At 41.1% G+C, this 15,601-nt stretch overlaps 1 long non-coding RNA gene across 2 annotated transcripts in view; it reads right to left on the reverse strand.

Moving 5' to 3' along the window:
- LOC131499492 (uncharacterized) overlaps positions 1-15,601 on the reverse strand; it is a 95,408-nt gene that overhangs the window by 23,801 nt on the left and 56,006 nt on the right. The window contains exon 2 of one of the 2 annotated variants that reach the window (XR_009255912.1): positions 13,220-13,282. The exons of the other annotated variant lie outside the window; for it this stretch is intronic. This is a non-coding gene — a long non-coding RNA (uncharacterized LOC131499492). The remainder of the gene's footprint in view (positions 1-13,219; positions 13,283-15,601) is intronic. 2 annotated transcript variants of the gene reach the window in all.

Genomic DNA, 15,601 nt, shown 5'->3' on the forward strand with positions numbered 1-15,601 from the left:
GGTGTCTTAGGTGGGAAATGCAACTCTATTGAGTTTGAGGTGTTGGGGACATTCATCAGGAAACTACCAAAAGTCAAGGATAAGGTCAGGTAGGAACAGAGATGCAGGAGCCATTATTAAAAATAAGAATAGCTTCCATTTGTTGAGGGCTGGCTGTATGTCAATATTGAGCTAACCACTTCATCTCATAGGGTTATTATAAGGACTTCATAAACATACAGCATATTTGTTTCAAGTTGGTTCTCTGCTCCTCCCATTTGCTTAAGTTAGTGTAAAGTAGAAGGTTAATGAAGAAAGAAGGTACTTTGTAGTAACCATGGACAAGGAAGCTGAATGACCTCGGGAAGAACTAGAACCACACTTGAACACCCTCAGGACTGTTCTCCCACCTCTTGTCTGTACTCTTCTACAAAGGTCAGCTTCACTATGCTTCACAGCAACAGAGCAGCTCACACTGGGCCCAGTTCACCTGGTAGAATATGACCACCAACAACTCCCAAGCTTGATATGTGTCAGCACTCTTTCTCAGTCCTAAGTATGAATCCCTAGGGAAATGATTCAGTTGGCTCAGCTTGTGATGCCCATCTCTGAACCAATCAGTTGTAGCCAGCAGGCAAGGACACAGAGAAATCACGTGGTTGGAAGATGTTTCCACAATACACAGTGGTGATGGGGTAGTTCCCAGAAAAGATAAAGAGCTGGACAGACAAATCAAGATATGTCTTCTATAAAAGCTGTCATCACACCATTTTACACATGAGCAATTGTAGAAGCTACATAAGTGAATGAAATGTCCCAGGGAGACTACAAAAAGAGTAGGAAGGGACCAAGGAGTACTGTTCAGGCTTATGTTTGCGGGTTAATTGGAAGAAGAGATGCTAGAGAAGGAGCCATTAAAAAACCCTTTTGATGCCACACTTGTATCCTCTGAGCCTGTCCGGGAAGATGTTGACAGACAGTTCCAATTCATGCTGGTGGTTTCCTAGGTCTCTGCCTGAGAATGTTCTTGACCAGTGGACTATGTGCTGGCCTCACACAAGGAAAGGCAGAAGTGCCAGAGTTAACCAATGAGGAATGATAAATAAATATTCAGTCCTTTGGGCAACAATTCTGAAGTATATTCTAAAAAGTCATCAGCTTGGCTCCAATGGAAGATGGAGGCATTGAAGGACGCTGGTCTCACTTAATCCTGCTGATCGCTAAGACTCCACCCACATCTGCTAAATAACCCAGAAAGCTACCAGAAGACTAGCAGAACAGACTCTCCAGAGCCAAGCATAGACAAGAGCCCACGGAAGAGGGTAGGAAGGGTGGAAAGGCAGTGCATGCTACATGGACTGGCAGGAGGGAGCCAGGGCGGTAGAGGGGCAGCCAGCCTGGCAAGGCAGAACCCCTGAAGTCTGGCTTGCAAAAGCAGATGGGCCATACTCCATTAGTTCTGACAACCAGGGGGACTTAACATCTGGAATGTTAAAAGTCAACGCTCTGCTCTCAGAGAGCAGGGAGGGTGAGAGGACACCAGGAGGGAGAGTTGTTGAGCCCTGGAAGACAGAGCTCATCTCAGAGGGGAACAAAGGCGCTGGCAAGTGCCATATCCTTCTCCCATCCCCCAGCCGAAATTCCAAAGGGAACCAGTTCCTATCACCAAACTTGCTTGCAACGCGCAAATGCCCAAACTTGTGCTTCTGTGAATCCATCCCTCCAACGGGCCTGCCTCCCTCCTGGTGCTGCAGGGCCCTCCTGCAGGGGACCACCCATGACAAAGCTAGCTAAGCCTACCCCTCCTACCCCTGTGCACCTTGCAGATCCACTCTGGCTAATATGCCCTTGGCCAGATCCCATTGGAGCAGCACCACAAGCCTGGCAGTGAGCAAGTAGCCCAGACAGAGACCATACCACTCCACAGTGAGTCCTGCCCCTGGAAGAGGGCAAGATAAGGTACAAACCAGCCTGACTGTGGCCCCAGTGGTGGGCTGGGGGCAGACATCGGGTCTGACTGTGGCCCTGCCCACCAACACAAGTTTCTCCCAACAGCACAGGGGAAGTGCCCTGCAGTTTGGAGCTACTGCAGGGACTGTCAAAATGATGAAACGGAAGAATTCTCCTCAAAAGAAACTCCAGGAAGTAGTGACAGCTAATGAATTGATCAAAACGATTTAAGCAATATAATGGAACAAGAAATTAGAATAATAGTCATAAAATTAATCACTGGACTTGAAAGAGGCATAGAGGACAAGCAGAGAATCTATTGCTAAAGAGACCTGGGACTAAGAAATAGTCATGAGGAGCTAAAATATGCTCAATGAGGTGCAAAATAAAATGGAGGTGACCACAGCTCGGATTGAAGAGGCACAGGAGAGAACAGGTTAATTAGAGGATAAAATTATGGAAAAAGAGGAAGCTGAAAAAAAGAGAGATAAAAAAAATCCAGGAGTATGAGCAGAGAATTAGAGAACTAAGTGATCCAATCCAACAGAACAATATCCGTATCATACGATTTCCAGAAGAAGAGAGAGAGAAAGGGACTGAAGGTGTACTGGAACAAATCATAGCTGAGAAGTTCCCTGATCTAGGGGAGGAAAAAGACATTGAAATCCAAAAGTCACAGAGAACTCCCTTCAGATGTAACTTGAATCGATCTTCTACACAACATATCATAGTGATACTGGCAAAATACAAGGATAAAGAGAAAATTCTGAAAGCAGCTAGGGATAAACAGGCCCTAACTTACAATGGTAGACACATAAGGGTAGTAGCAGACCTATCTACTAAAACTTGGCAGGCCAGAAAGGAATGGCAGGAAATCTTCAATGTGATCAACAAGAAAAATATGAGCCAAGAATCCTTTATCTAGCAAGTCTGTCATTCAGAATAGAAGGAGAGATAAAGGTCTTCCCAAACAAACAAAAACTGAAGGAATTCATCATCACTAAACCATCCCTACAAGAGATCCTATAGGGGATTCTGTGACTGAAACATTGCAAGGACCACAAGGCACCAGAGATATTACTACAAGCATGAAACCTACAGACATCACAATGACCCTAAACCCACATCATTCAATAACACTGAATGTAAATGGACTAAATGCTCCAACCAAAAGACATAAAGGGTATAAGAATGGATAAAAAAGAAAAAACAACTAAGACGCATCTCTTTGCTGTCTACAAGAGGCTCATTTTAGACCTTCAGATTGAAAGTGAGGGGATGGAGAACTATCTACCATGCTACTGGAAGTCAAAAGAAAGCTGGAGTAGCCATATTTATATCAGACAAACTAGACTTTAAATTAAAGGCTACAACAAGATAGGAAGAAGGGCATTATAATATAATTACAGGGTCTATCCATCAGGAAGAGCTAACAATTATAAATGTCTATGTGCTGAATATGGGAGCCCCCCCAAATATATAAAACAATTAATGACAAGCATGAGCAACCTTATTGATAAGAATGTAGTAATTGCAGGGGACTTTAATACCCCACTTACAACAATGGATAGATCATCTAGACACACGGTCAATAAAGAAACAAGGGCCCTGAATGACACATTGGATCAGATGGACTTGACAGATATATTTAGAACTCTGCATCCCAAAGCAACAGAATATACTTTCTTCTCGAGTGCACATGGAACATTCTCCAAGATAGATCACATACTGGGTCACAAAACAGCCCTTCATAAGTACAAAAGAATTGAGATCATACCATGCACACTATCAGACCATAATGCTATGAAACTTAAAATAAACCACAGGAAAATGTCTAGACAACCTCCAAAAGCATGGTGGTTAAAGAACACCCTACTAAAGAATGAATGGGTCAACCAGGCAATTAGAGAAGAAATTAAAAAAATATATATGGAAACAAATGGAAATGAAAATACAAGAACCAAATGCTTTGGGATGCAGCAATGGCAGTCCTGAGAGGAAAATACATTGCAATCCAGGCCTATCTCAAGAAACAAGAAAAATCCCAAATACAAAATCTAACAGCACACCTAAAGGAAATAGAACAGTAAAGACACCCCAAATCCAGCAGAAGAAGAGAAATAATAAAGATCAGAGCAGAAATAAACAATATAGAATCTAAAAAAACTGTAGAGCAGATCAACGAAACCAAGAGTTGTTTTTTTTGAAAAAATAAACAAAATTGATAAACCTCTAGCCAGGCTTCTCAAAAAGAAAAGGGAGATGACCCAAATAGATAATTTCATGAATGAAAATGGAATTATTACAACCAATCCCTCAGAAATACAAGCAATTATCAGGGAATACTATGAAAAATTATATGCCAACAAACTGGACAACCTGGAAGAAATGGACAAATTCCTAAGCATCCCAAAGCATTTGCTGCATCCCAAAGCGTTTGGATTGTTGTATTTTCATTTTCATTTGTTTCCATATATTTTTAAATTTCCTCTCTATTTGCCTGGTTGACCCATTCATTCTTTAGTAGGGTGTTCTTTAACCTCCATGCTTTTGGAGGTTTTCCCGACTTTTTCCTGTGGTTGATTTCAAGCTTCATAGCATTGTGGTCTGAAAGTATGCATGGTATGATTTCAATTCTTGTATACTTATGACGGGCTGTTTTGTGACCCAGTATGTGATCTATCTTGGAGAATGTTCCATGTGCACTCAAGAAGAAAGTATATTCTGTTGCTTTGAGATGCAGAGTTCTAAATACATCTGTCAAGTCCATCTGATCCAATGTGTCATTCAGGGCCCTTGTTTCTTTATTGACCGTGTGTCTAGATGATCTATCCATTTCTGTAAGTGGGGTGTTAAGTTCCCCTACAATTACCACATTCTTATCAATAAGGTTGCTTATGTTTGGAATTGTTTTATATATTTTGGAGCTCCTGTATTCAGTGCATAGACATTATAATTGTTAGCTCTTCCTGATGGATAGACCCTGTGATTATTATATAATGCTCTTCTTCATCTCTTGTTACAGCCTTTAATTGAAAGTCTAGTTTGTCTGATATAAGTATGGCTACTCCAGCTTTCTTTTGACTTCCAGTGGCATGATAAATAGGTCTCCATCCCCTCACTTTCAATCTGAAGGTGTCCTCAGGTCTAAAATGAGCCTCTTGTAGACAGCAAAGAGATGGGTCTTGTTTTTTTATCCATTCTGATACCCTATGTCTTTTGGTTGGTGCATTTAGTCCATTTACATTCAGTGTTGTTATAGAAAGATATGGGTTTAGAGTCCTTGTGATGTCCGTAGGTTTCATGGTTGTAGCAATGTCTCTGGGACTTTGTCTCACAGGCTCCCCCTTAGGATCTCTTGTAGGGCTGGTTTAGTGGTGACGAATTCCTTCTTTTTTTGTTTGTTTGGGAAGACCTTTATCTCTCCTTCTATTCTAAATGACAGACTTGCTGGATAAAGGATTCTCGGCTGCATATTTTTTTCTGTTCATCACATTGAAGATCTCCTGCCATTTCTTTCTGGCCTGCCAAGTTTCAGTAGAGAGATCGATCACGAGTCTTATAGGTCTCCCTTTATATGTTAGAGCATGTTTATCTCTAGCTGCTGTCAGAATTTTCTCTTTATCCTTGTATTTTGCCAGTTTCACTACAATATGTCATGCGGAAGATCGATTCAAGTTGCGTCTGAAGGGAATTCTCTGTGCCTCTTGGATTTCAATGCCTTTTTCTTTCCCCAGATCAGGGAAGTTCTCAGCTATTATTTCTTCAAGTACACCTTCAGCACCTTTTCCTCTCTCTTCCTCCTCTGGAATACCAATTATGCGTAGATTATTTCTCTTTTGTGCATCACTTACTTCTCTAATTTTCCCCTCATACTCCTGGATTTTTTTATCTCTCTTTTTTCAGCTTCTTCTTTTTCCATAATTTTATCATCTAGTTCACCTATTCTCTCATCTGCCTCTTCAATCCGTGCCATGGTTGTCTCCATTTTATTTTGTAGCTCGTTGATAGCATTTTTTAGCTCCTCCTGGCTGTTCCTTAGTCCCTTGATCTCTGTAGCAAGAGATTCTCTGCTGTCCTTTATAATGTTTTCAAGCCCAGTGATTAATTTTATGACTACTATTCTAAGTTCACTCTCTGTTATATTGTTTAAATCCTTTTTGATCAGTTCGTTAGCTGTTGTTTTTTCCTGGATGTTTTTTTGAGGGGAATTCTTCCGTTTCATCATTTTGGATAGTCCCTGGAGTGGTGTGGGACTGAGGGGCACTTCTCCTGTGTTGTCGTGAGTAACTTGCATTGGTGGGCGGGGCAGCAGTCAGACCTGATGTCTGCCCCCAGCCCACTGCTGGGGCCACAGTCAGACTGGTGTGTGCCTTCTCTTCCCTTCTCCTAGGGGAGGGATTCACTGGGGTGGCATGGCCAGTCATGGCTACTTGCACTTTGCCAGGCTTGTGGTGCTGGGGATCTAGCATATTAGCTGGGGTGGATCCACAAGGTGCACAGGGGCAGGAGGGGCAGGCTCAGCTCGCTTTTCCTTTGGAGACCCACTTTGGGAGGGACCCTGCAGCACCAGGTGGGAGTCAGACCCACCGGAGGGATGGATCCACAGAAGCACACGTTGGGTGTTTGCGCGGTGCAAGCAAGTTCCCTGGCAGGAACTGGTTCCCTGTGGGATTTTGGCTGGGGGATGGGTGAGGGATATGGCATTGGCAAGCGCCTTTGGTCCCCACCAAGCTGTGCTCTGTCATCCAGGGCTCAACAACTCTCCCTCCTGTTGTCCTCCAGCTCTCCCGTTCTCTGAGCAGAGCTGTTAGCTTATAACCTTCCAAATGTCAACTCCCGCTTGCTGTTGGAACACACTCTGCAAGCCAGACTCGGGGGCTCTGCTTGGCTGGTGGGCTGCCCCTCCACCCCGGCTCCCTCCCGCCAGTCCGTGGAGCACGCACCCTCTCCGCCCTTCCTACCCTCTTCCGTGGGCCTCTAGTCTGCACTTGGCTCTGGAGACTCCATTCTGCTAGTCTTCTGGTGGTTTTCTGGGTTATTTAGGCAGGTGTAGGTGGAATCTAAGTGATCAGCAGGGAGTGCGGTGAGCCCAGCGTCCTCCTACGCTGCCATCTTCCCAGGATCTTCCCGTAAGAGACTCTTAAAAACTGAGAATAAACTGAGGGTTGATCAAGAGTGGGAGGGAGTGTAAAGTGGGTGATGGGCAAAGAGGAGGGCACCTGTTGGGATGAGCACTGGGTGTTCTATGGAAACCAATTTGACAATAAATTTCATATTTAAAAAATATTAAAAAATAAAAAAATGAGAAAAAAATAAATAAAAATATTTCATTAAAAAATAAAATAAAATCATACAGTCTAAAAGCAAAAAAAAAAAAAAAAGTCATCATATTTCCCAGTGGGATGAGCCCCAGTTGCCCTCAGTGGCAACCAGATCACGGCACACATTTTTGTCTTTCTTTTCTCGCTTGTCTTGCTCTCTCATTCCCTCATCGTACTTCCTTCAAAACTACCTGCACCCAAGTCATTGTCTCAGGGTCTGCCTTTGAGGGAGCTCTAACTAGGACAGAGAATATTAGGGGGTCTTAAGGACTGTACATTTAGAGAAACCAGGTAAAACTCATGACAAAGGCTAGAGAATAGAGACTGGAACCCAACACCTGCCTCCAAGAAATGCCCACCCCTCAGACTTAGCCCTGAGGCAGATCACCATCTTGACAGCCACTAACCACAGCCATCCATCTCCTGCCTCAGCAATGTTCCAACAGACAACCTGAATGGAGCCTTTTAATTAAGCTCCAGATCAGGTGATAGATCAAATGTATAAATGAGCAGCCTACTCCTTCCTTATTATTGTCACTGCTCCAGTCCTGCCTGTAACCCTGGGCCCACATCCAGGCATTTGTTTTGTTTTAAAAACAGCAAAAGAAACATAATTTTTCCGTTGCCCTGAAAAAAAAAAACAACACTCCACTAAGCTATTTTTGTTTCCTGGGTGACAGTCCTTTCATAATCTCCAGTGGGTAGGAAATAAATTGGGGCTTGAAAATATAATTTTCCACAGGTTGTTATTATAAGTCATTGGGTTGCCCTGCAGAGAAGGGATGGCTTCCAATCTCAGGCTAGGAAAATTCAATGAATTTTTTACATTGTCTCTAAGACATCATTTGCCAATTACCTTTGAAATGCTTCACTGGCAGCTCTCTAAAAACAAGCCCTCTCCTTGCTCACAGGGTACATGGGGGAGTTCTAGCCACATCATTTAGAGAGCTTTATATGCATTATCTCCCATAGCACAAGCACTCCCTAAAGGATTGAAGAGCAACTTCTTGGACTAATAATGATTCCCTGATATCACAGGTGAATAATTACCTGTTCTTCTTTTCTGAAGAAAGAAGAATAGAAGAAGATGGTGAAGGAACAGAAGTACCTGGAAGAAGAAAGAAAAGAAACAGGACTCTCCTCATTCCATTCAAACAGCATTAGATTAGAATTTCTCTTTCAGAGAGGGAGAGAGAGAGAGAGAGGAAGAGAGAGAGAGAACTCATATGGCATTTCCAATTTCTCATCAATATGACATTTCAATAAATTTACTGGGCTCACAGAGTTTGAAGAAAAGTATGTATGTAAGCCCTGCTAAATGCTGGTAGTCAAAGATTTACACACATTAAGTAATTAGGTCACTGTACAACAGAATATGTAATCAAGTGCAAAATGAACTATCATGAGTAGGAAATATTTCAAAAAAAGGAAAGAGGAAGGAAGAGCAGGATGATAATGTCTGGATACACCTAGTCATGGATGCAGCTTGGAGATTCTTCTTACCCCATGCAGATTGTGACAGTTTGCTCATGACCCACCTGTTCAGGCCCTTGTTGGGTAATACTCAGACCTAGAAAACTTCTTCATATATTAAGCTGAAAACTGTCTCCTCCAAAACTCTAGTTATCCTTCCTTCTGAAGCTTCAGGAATACTACTAAGTTTATTTCTTCTTCCTCAAGATATATGGAGGTATAAACTCTCAAATCTTTTATTTCTTTTTTTTAAAGTTTATTTATTTATTTTGATAAAGAGAGGGGCAAAAGTGGCAGAGAGCAAGGGAGGGAGAGAGAGAATTCCAAGCAGGCTCCGCGCTGTCAGCGTTGAGTCTGATGTGGAGCTTGAACTCACGAACTGTGAGATTATGACCTGAGCCAAAATCAAGAGTTGGATGCTTAACCAACCAAGCCACCCAGGCACTCCTTAGGTCTTTTCTTTCAATAGCTATAACTCTAAAGGAAGATTTTTTTCAATAAGCAGATTAATATCACTCTACCCCTAATTTTTTTTTTAATTTTTTTTCAACGTTTTTTATTTATTTTTGGGACAGAGAGAGACAGAGCATGAACAGGGGAGGGGCAGAGAGAGAGGGAGACACAGAATCGGAAATAGGCTCCAGGCTCCGAGCCATCAGCCCAGAGCCTGACGTGGGGCTCGAACTCACAGACCGTGAGATCGTGACCTGGCTGAAGTCGGACGCTTAACCGACTGTGCCACCCAGGCGCCTACCCCTAATTTTTTAAAGGTGTTTTCAAATGAGAGAAAACAGACATATTTTAGGAATTAAGCTTGATAAACCAAACTCAACTCAAAAGAACTGGAAGAAGAGATTCAAATACATATTTGCACACCCATGTTCATAGCAGCATTATTCACAGTAGCGAAAATATAGAAACAAACCAAATATCCATTGGATGAATGGATAAACAAAATGTGGTATATACATATAATGGAATACTATTCAGGCATAAAAAGGGATGAAGTTTTGACATGTCACAACATGGATGACCCTTGAAGACATTATGCTAAGTGAAATATTGTCACACTGAAAAACAGATACTATATGATTTCACATATATGAGGTACCTAGAGTAATCAAATTCATAGAGACAGAAAGTAGAATAGTGGTTACCAGGAGCTGGGGGAGAGGAAACGAGGAGTTGCTGTTTAAAGGTTACAGAGTTTCAGTTGGGATGATGAGAAAGTTCTAGAGATTGGTGGTGGTGATGGTTATACAACAATGTGAGTGTACTTAATGACACAGAACTGCCATTTAAAAGTGGAAAAAATAATTTAAAATGGTAAATTTTATGTTATCAATTTTTACCACAAATTTTAAAAGGCCTGAAGTCAATGCAGTGGAATCCTCTTGATCCTCTCAATCTAGTTTTTTAAATTGATAATAGTCCATTCAGATTACACCAAAGTAAGTTTGAAGGTCCCCTTGATCCTTTGCTGAGGCAAATATCCAGGATGCTCACTCTAGAGCTCCCCGTGTTTTCTACCATGTCTCCTGCTGCATCAAATATTACAGTCTCATGAGTCATGTCTACTATGGTGGTACTGTGGCCTGAGCCAGAACTGGAGGAGTGGCTGAAGAGCTGAGAACTGGTGTTATATTACAGAGACGGTGGAGAGCAGGACTGAAATTAGAATATATTACACATGAAGCCACAGAGGAAAAAGCTTGCCCCAGGTCACAGAAGAAAATAGATTATTTTAATTAGCACTCAGGGATGACATGCGTGACACCACCCTCCCCTCTGAGTTGCACTAGATGGAGTACAGAAGGCCTATGCTCCTGAGTGTTTGTTGTCTGAGTCCATGAGGTTACAAGATTCCAAATGGAAACAAATTAAAGAATAGATATTCTTTAATAACCTGAACACTTTTAAACTGGTCTGACAAGAACCTCTTGACCCTCTTAGAAGCTCATACCCGGAGGAGCCACATTGATCAGAGACTTCTTGCAGAAGCTTCCAGATTATTAGATGTGCCAGGTGCCTGTCAATATGATGCAAATACAATGCAAATCAATTGCCAAATGAAATTGAGAAATCATGCATCTTCTGCAAGATTTGCAAAGTTAATTTAAGTGACAAGGGAGACTGCTTTGAACCCCACTTAAATCATTGACAAATAAGGATAAGGCAGAGTTAGGGCAGATAATGCAGAGAAAAGACCGCAAAGTGATGATTTGATCAGATAAAAGCTTCAGAAGAGAAAAATGTCTTCAGAAACTCTCAGGAACATCAAAAACACTTCAAACTTTTTGGCAGAGCTTGATCTTAGGATATTTACTATAGTTAGTTTATCAGTTAATTAGATTTTCAGAACAATTTTTTCCTTTTGTATATGATTGTAACTAAAACAATTATTGTATAAATATAAGCTTGTTTTCATTTTTTTATTTCACAAGATAAAGTTTCAATCAAATATTTTGGTTGTATTTAGTTTGGAATATTGGTCCCACTTTAAATGAATTCCCTTTAGGATTTTTTTCCAGTGCCTTAGCCTGACAACATGAACCTGCTGGGTGAGTGTACATGTCCAGGCACCTTTCTACATGCAGCCCTGGATGCACCAGAGCCTCTGCCTTCTAGAAACATATGTTCAAGACATGGGCCATGGTTGCCAGCTACATGTTGAACAAATTGTTAAATTGAGATATTGTCCACACAATGTCCTTTCTCAGACACCATCTCTAAAATAGTATTTTACATTATATTTCCAGGAATGAGAAATATATTTTCAGGGAGTACTTTTCTTCCTACCCAGTGCCCCTTGTAATAATCATGTTTTACGTTTGTACTTTGTACTTTCAGCTTTGGTAAAGGGTTTGCATACCATTATCTACTTTTAACTTTATAACAACCACCTTGTAAGAGTTTAGAGTAGGAGTTATCAGGCCCATTTAACAGGCTGAGATCAAGAGAGACTCTACCCATTAGGCCCTGACTCCCACCCTGAGCGCCCCTACCTCCTAAACCAAGCAACTGATCCCTGACCTATTGTTCCTGGGCTTAACCCTATTTTTACTCTCTCTCAGGTTTGCAGTGTGATATTTAGCATCCCAACACCATGAGGATGGGGGCAAAGAGAGCCTAACTACATGAGAATTCTGCCTATAGTGAGTAAGAGGATTTTAGGATTCATCACTGAAAGAGAAGCCAGAAACCTGGGGTTCAAACTCCAGCCTTACTCTGCACTACTTGTGTGACTTTAGAAGGTAGGCTATCCAACCATCTGAGACACAGTTGCATTTAAATTGAAAAAAATTTTGAAATGTATTCTTAGTTCCAGAACAGGCCTAAGGATTTAAATCTCTGCCCTGCCATGAATCATGTAAGAGTGTTTGAGGGACAAAAGAGCTCATGTAAATCTTTTAAACATGATCTTACAAAAAAAAATGTGATTATGGATCTTTGTCATCTATAAATGTTCCTCAATACCTCATTTATACCAAAATAATAAATTTTTCTTTATGAAAAAGTTTATTTAAGACCCAATCATTTTAATAGTAATACTGAAACTCAAATGAAAAGAAAACCTCCATAGTCCCCCACCAACCCAATACATTCTTTTCTGTGTGTGCCCACCAACCCAATATATTATTTTCTCTGTGTGTGTGTGTGTGTGTGTGTGTGTGTGTATTCAACTTTGTTCCTTGTTCATAAGCTAATCTGTCTTATTATACTGTGACTTCTACATTTATCCATACTGTTACATCATGCACTACCAAAAACAAAGGAAAGACAAAATATGCAACCAGTCATTTCTCCTTTTTCGCACCTTATGCCCAACCCCTTTCATTGGCAAACAGAGAATAAATGGCCTTGGAGTCGATGTCATATAAAATGAAGATACAGAGAAAGGCCTGAATGACCCATCAAAACTCTAATGTAGTCTATTAGCACATTCTGAAATTACAGAAATGTTCTATATCTGTACTGACCAGTTTGGTGACCACCAGCCATATGTGACTCTAGAGTATTTGAAAAGTGTTTAATGTAAACAGGAAACTAAATGTTTGATTTCATTCACTTTTTTTTTTTTGAGAGAGAGAGAGAAAGATGGAAGGTGAGAGAGAGAAAAGAAATTTTAAGCAGGCTCCATGTGAAGCACAGAGCCTGATGCAGGGCTTCATCTCACAACTCAGATCATGACCTGAGCCAAAATCAAGAGTCAGACACTTAACAGACTGAGCCACCCAGGTGCCCCAATTTTACTCACTTTTAATTAATTTAAATTTAAAGAGTCACATGTTGCTTGTGACTTGTGTATTTGTATAGCACAGAAATAGGCTGAGTAGACAGCTGGCTAAATTTCAGTAATAAACCATAGCATGGCTCCCACTCAGGGGCAAGGCCCCTGAGGTCCAAAATTCTGTCCCTTACTAAGCATACTTGTCATTTGTCACTTTTTGGCTCCACAGGATCCATTTCCCTCTTAAAAGCATACCAATTACCTTTGGTTACCTACTGTTTCAGACGGTATCCATGAGACAGTAAACCCAGGATCTTGTCTCCTGCTAGAAAGAATAAAAAGGTACAACTAGAGAATGGGCATGTGGTCCAAGCCCTCCTAATCAGATGGCTCCTCTAAGTATCTGGAATATTAGACTCCAAAATGACTCAATCTGTCCATTGCAGTGGTAGAAGTGGATCAGATGTTGCTAGCCACATGGCAAGGACTACCATATTCACCCTTTTCATCTCTAACCCATATTCATCTCTAACTCCCCCAGTCCTGCTTATTCCCAAACCTGGTTTTCAACATCCAGCATACTTCTCATAAGTTCCTTTCTTCACAAATTAGTGACACACTGTTGTTTGCAAACTAGAAATTCTAGCAGGCCATTAGGATGAGCTAACAATGGGTCTGAGAGTGCTTCCTATGTATTCTGACCCCAGAATGTGTTCCAAGTGCTCCCTCGTTGCCATTCTTCCCTTGGTATGGTCCAGTCACCCAGAAACTAATATTATGGCTATTTATGTTTGCAACCTAAAGCATATTGAAGACAAAAAGTACCACAGATTTTGCTCCCTTGCTGTGAAATAGGGCTGTCAATTTCTAATCTTAGTATGCCCATTGTCTGTCTAGGATCCTGGTGTACATGAATGGATGTACCTGGTACATCCTGGTACATACATGATCCAGAGCCAGAGGAACCCATCTTAACACTGGCACATAAACATCTTATCTAGGCATAGAACCTTTATATCTGGGCCTGGAGAGAGCTCTTAATGCTCAAAGGATCAGCCAGGACCAAAGCACTAGCCTCAAAGTATTCCTTCAACGACTTGAGCAATCAGAGAGGCAGAGCATTCCCAGTACTCCACTTAACTCATTTCATTAGTGTGATATAACACAGCAAAGTGAGGAGCTTTGCTTTTGAATTCTGACACTTCGAAGACAAGTGCTGATTACCAACAGTGCAACCATGAAATGGCACTATGGGGAACATTTTTTAACATATTTACCTAATTAGCGCATTATAAAGTGTAATGTGATTTCTTACCTTATCCTGTCATTAGTTTTATGAGAATCTTTAAGAAATGACAGAGCCAGAAGGGGAAAGGAAGAAGCATATTGTGCCCAATTCCATATGCTTCCCAAATGGCCCACACCGTCCTTGAATTTAACATGGTGCACATGAAGCACCCCAGAGCTCAGCACAAGGGCTTGATGCCTTTAACAGAATGGTGGGGAGAGACTCCCCCAAGCAATTTACATGCTCATGAGGATGATGTATAGAACCCAGCCACTGTATACTCCATTCCAAAGCAGCTTTGGAGAAATGGACACTGGGGTAGCAGTAAGGAAAATTAGGTTTCAATTTCAGATGTGTCTTTGACTGGTGAAATGATCCATTTCACTTAACCACTTGAGTCTCAGATGAATCTTCAGTTGCACAATGAGAATAACAATACTCACCAAATCTATTCGTGGGCCTATAGCATTGTGACAAGCCCATGAGATAATGGATATGAAAGTGTTTATTATAGTAATCAATAATATGTATTGAGTGTTAGCTGCATGCAAAACATCCTTAAGATGATTTCTCAATTGCACAAAGTGATCAAAAACTTTCATTTATTCTGGTTTGAATTTCAGAGACATCTTTCTTCTTTTTAAAAAGTTTATTTATTTTTAGAGAGACACAGTGAAAGCAGGGAGGGGCAGAGAGAGAGGGAGAGGGAGAATCTCAAGCAGGCTCTGCACTGACAGCACAGATTTGGAGTTTTGTACAATAATCTGAGCACCAATATTGCATACCTCATACCATCCAATCTGGGCCCCATTCTCCTGAATACTTTTAATAAAAACACTAAGTTTAACATTGTTCTGTAGCAGGCATACAGCCATAATGAAAAAAGCTCTGCTCTGGCATAGAGCTGCCAGGCTTGGGTTTGGTCCTGCATCCAACACTGGCTGTCTGAATGAGTTACCTGCTTGAGTTAATTCACCTCTCCTGGCCTCAAATTCCTCAGCCAACAATGAAGAGCTCTGACTAGATTTTCTCTAAAGCTCTTTAAGCTCTAATATGGCCCTGTCTATGTCCCCTATACTCAGCCACCTGTACTACAGGAAAGCCCTATCCCCCACAAATGGACAATATGAGGTGAAACATCAGCACCCCGCCAGTCTGTTAACATTGGTTACCAAAGGGTAGTAGGAGAATTAAAGTTAATATTATTATTATACATAATTATATATAATATTATTATTATACATAATTAATATGCATTATAATATTTTATATACTAATGTTATCATCATAGAAAGCTGAAAGATTATGTCAAACTGAAAAATACACATGGTATAATGTTAAATAAAAGTGCATGAT

The sequence above is a fragment of the Neofelis nebulosa genome, chromosome 17 (assembly GCF_028018385.1).
Source record: "Neofelis nebulosa isolate mNeoNeb1 chromosome 17, mNeoNeb1.pri, whole genome shotgun sequence".
Lineage (NCBI taxonomy): Eukaryota > Metazoa > Chordata > Mammalia > Carnivora > Felidae > Neofelis > Neofelis nebulosa.